The sequence below is a fragment of the Grammomys surdaster genome, unplaced genomic scaffold, assembly GCF_004785775.1.
Source record: "Grammomys surdaster isolate TR1022 unplaced genomic scaffold, NIH_TR_1.0 145, whole genome shotgun sequence".
NCBI classification, from domain to species: domain Eukaryota; kingdom Metazoa; phylum Chordata; class Mammalia; order Rodentia; family Muridae; genus Grammomys; species Grammomys surdaster.
In genome coordinates this window covers 3,694,474-3,698,900 of record NW_021604603.1, presented here as the reverse complement: position 1 = coordinate 3,698,900, position 4,427 = coordinate 3,694,474, and positions in this window count along the sequence as shown.

Sequence of the window (4,427 nt, the reverse complement as noted above, 5' to 3'; positions counted from 1 at the left end):
AAAGGTACTGATGAACATGGATCCTGCTTTAAATTTCTGTGCTGTTTGTTTTTTCATTAATTAGACACTCCGTGGCAGGTAGTGTTCTGGGGACTTGCCATGTAAGTCACTCATGAGGAGGACCACAGGCTCCTTAAGTCACACCTTGCTTTAGAATAGGGCGGAGGCAGAAGTCCAAGTAAAAATGACCGTTGCCTCCAGACAGCTCCTTGCCTCTTGGTTCCACTCTGCTGACAGCTCCTCTGTCCCTGTGCCCCTGTCCAGTCCCGTCAAAGCATGAGACCATACTAGGCTTGCCTCAATACCTCACACAGCCATCATTTCTGTCTGTGGTGGACACATCGGCTGACTCTGCTGTGTGGCTTCCATGCTGATCTGCAAGGGTCTGTCTCTCTGTCTGTCTTTCCCTCATAGGCTGTCCCTCGACTGCAGGTGTTCACTGAATGCATGGGAAAGTGCTATCATTTCTACCCAAGGATTTTGGGAAGTAATTCCCACTTTGCTGACTGCTCCAGGCTAAGGCAGTGGTCCTTCTCACTTCCTAATGGATGTTTCTCCTCTGCTCCTGCCTACTCTCCTCATTGCCTCAAATACATGATCCTACGGGGAACATTCTCATTCAAAGCATTCTCTATATTTTAAAAATTACATTGTGTGTGTTACATGCATGTATGTGTTATATGCATGTATGTGTATGTGGTATATGCATGTACACTGTGCGTATCCATGTGTATGTGTGTGTTATATGCATGCATGTGTGTATGTTATATGCATTTATGTATGTGTGTTATATTCGTGTGTGTGTGTGTGGCTAGAGGATTTACAGGAGTCACTTCTCTCCTTCTACTATTAGGTCCTGGAGAATAAACTCAGGTCACCAGTCTTAGCATCTTTCTGAGCCCTCTCGCCAACCTAGGGATGCTCTCCCTGCCTCTTCTTTGACAAATCAAGTGTGCTGTTATTCTGATTTAGTTCTTTGATACTTTTCCTTGCCTTGTGAATAAATAAGGCTTCTTTTCCTTCCTCTGTTTCTCCTGAACCTTGTGTCTAGCTGTATTCAATGATAAGGTATGTGGTGCTGGCATGTTCAGACCCCAGTGCCTTTGCTCATGTGCATTCTGCCTAGAATGCCCTGCCTGGAAATTTCCTGTCCATCCTTTAGTGTCACATTAAATTTACCTATTCTGAGAAACTTTTCTATAGCTTCCATATTATTTTATGTTTTCCAATAATAATTTGTCCATATATTTATGCCTCTGCCCCTCCCCACTCCACTAAGACTCTGCTGTGTGGCATTCTTGGCTCCCTGGTGGACTTCAGATAGAACTAGAAGGAATAGTTAGGGAGGGCCAGAGATGGTTGCATGCTTCTGTGCACGGTGAAAACTTTGTCACTCTGAAAGAAAGAAGCGTCTAAATGACACTGGCTGTTACAGTTGTCCTATAGTTCAAACTCCACACTCAGCTTCTACTGTAGTCTCCCCTTCTCATTTTTCTTCCCCCTCCACTCTTCTTTCTTTTCTCCCCCATCCTAGTTAGGGTTGCTGTTGCTGCGACGAAACACCATGATCAAAGTTACTTGGGGAGGAAAGGGTTTATTTGGCTTACACTTCCACATCACTGTTTATCATCAAAGGAAGTCAGGACAGAAAGTCACACAAGGCAGCAACATGAAGGCAGGAGCTGATGCAGAGTCTGTGGAGGGGTGCTGCTTACTTGTTTGTTCCCCATGGCTTGATCAACCTCCTTCCTTATAGAACCTAAGACACTGGGCTCTTATAGGAGTGGCACCACCCATAGTGGGCAGCACTCCCCATCAATCACTGCTTAAGAAACTGCCCTAAGGTTTGCATATTGCTCAGTTTTAAGATGGCATTTTCTCAATGGATGGTCTCCTCCCTGATAACTATTCTTTGTATCAAGTTGATATAAAACTAGCCTGCCCTACCCTCTACTCACTTTTCTTCCCTTCTCTTCTTTCCACTGCTATTTCACTTAAACATTAGCCATCTGTTACATGAACAGATTGTAGCAGTTGACTATCTGTAGTAAGCAACAGTATCCATGTACCAGGATTTTTACCATGATGTCCAACCAGGCTGGTTTCATTTGACTATCTCATCTTTGTATGCTTACATCCTGTTGCATACTTGTAACCATAACAGAGTTTTAATTTTGTAGTCTGTCTTAAAATTTGATATAGAGGCATTTTCCAAGCTCCAACAGTCTTCACAATGATCACTTTAATGATCCCATAATATTCCACTGAGTGGACGCACCAAGTTTTCCTTAACTGTTTCCTTTCTGGCAGACATTGCTGGGATAATGAAGCTGCTTCTTCTGCTTCTGCTTCTTCTTCTTCTTCTCTTCTTCTTTTGTTGTTTTGGTTTTGTTTTTGAGTTAGTGTCTTACTGTGTAGACCAGACTGGCCTCGAACTCACAGAGGTTTGCCTGCTTCTGCCTCCTAAGTATTGGGATTAAAGGCATGCAGCATCATGTTCAGTTTATGAAGCATATTCTTTACTTTCTTTTTCTTCTTCATCCTTTTTACTCCCTGCCCCCTGCCCCCTTTTCTTTTTTCAAATCTCTTTGTCCCTTCCGTGTGGAAAGAGGAATCATCACACCAGGCTACAAGGTTTTGGAAGAAAGTGACTAAAATTTTATTTTTAAAATGCTCTAAAAATGTTTGTGATCCTGAAACAGTGTAAATGGCAACCCTTTTGTTCTCAGGGAATAGGAACATGGGGCCAGGTAGGACCAGGAAGGACTAGGTTGTAGAAGGCCCAGACTTGATGCAGAGGCACAAGGGATGAGGTAAATGGCTGTCAATAGGAGATGCTAACAAAATGCTGCCCGATGCCATTGTCAGAGCTGGGACAGGATGTGGTATTTGAAGAGACTGCAGAGCTGCATGCATTGGCGTAGGCAGGTAGACATTTAAAATCTGTTTTTACATTCATTTATTTGTTTGGTGTGTGTGTGTGTGTATGAGAGAGAAAGAGAGAGAGAGAGAGAGAGAGAGAGAGAGAGAGAGAGAGAGAGAGATTGTGTGTGCATGCGTGTGTGCATGAGTTAAAGGGTATTTGTACCTGTTTCTAGTTAGGATGTGGCTCAGCCCTTAGCACACACCTGTAATCCCTCTGGCAGTAATATAGAGATAGGCCCTTAGTACTCACCGTCAATCCAAAACAATGAAGGTAATGTTAGTTTGTAGAAGGAAGCACTCATGTTTGAAAGTGATGTCTAATTGAATGGCAGACAAAATGATGAAAGATTTGACAGGATAAGATATGCCCAACTCTCATGAGAAGAGAGAGGAAAGGAAAGCTACTTAAGGGAGAGGCAGAGAGGACAGGAAGAAGAGAGTACAGTACAGGATGAGTAGAGTTCGTGGAGAGCAGTGCAGTAGGCTGAAGAGACAACAAGCTAGAAAAAAGGTGAAGACAGAACAAGCCAGAGAATGAGAACATAGAACAGATTGATAGAGTTAGTTTGAGGCCAAGAAGAGGAATTCAGAGGCTGAGAGAAAAGCCAGATTGAAGAAGTCAGTTGGGAGAGGACTTTGAGCAAGAATAGCTGAGTTGAATCAGCCAGTTGGAGCTCAGAAAGAACTAGGAAGGGGTGAGCTTATTCAGCAGTAAGTCTCAGAGACTGAAAATATTCTAGTCCTAGATAAAATTATACAGAAGCTAGAAGCTTCTAGGATGGGGCCTTGGTTAGCAGACTAAGGCAGTAAGCCTCAGAGATGACAAATATTTTAGGCAAATAAAAGTTACAGTTGTGTGTGCGTACACACACACACACACACGCTCACACATGCAAGTGAAGTCACATGTGCTCTTGTGGAGATCAGAGGACCACGTTCAGGAGTCAATTCTCTTTCCACCATGCTAGGCATGAGGGCTGAACTCAGGCTGTCCAGCTTGGCAGCAGGTGATTTTATCCATTGAGTCACCTTACTGGCCTAGGTAGGGTTTTTGTTGTTGGTTTTTGTTTTGTTTTATTTTGTTTTGTTTTGACAACAAACTCATTTGCAGAATACTTGGAGGTTACAACTTACTTAAGAACAATAAAAGCCAATACCTGTACGAGACAGTGAGTGCCATAATATATATGTGTATATAACACATGCATGTAAGTTGTACAAAATATAGTAAATGGTTGGAAATACCCAAAGCATTCACAGTGATCTCTCTGTGCTCAGAGGGGTCTGGGTAGGGAATTGGAAGGGAATCTGAGCTGAACTGTAGTGGCTTCACTGTCTTAACTAAGAAAAGTATTTTCAGGCCAGGCATGGTGGTACATACCTGTACTCCCAGCACTTGGGAGGCTGAGAGATAATTAGGAGTTCAAGGCCAGCCTAGGAAACATGAGTACCTATATGAGAGAGAGAGAGAGAGAGAGAGAGAGAGAGAGAGAGAGAGAGAG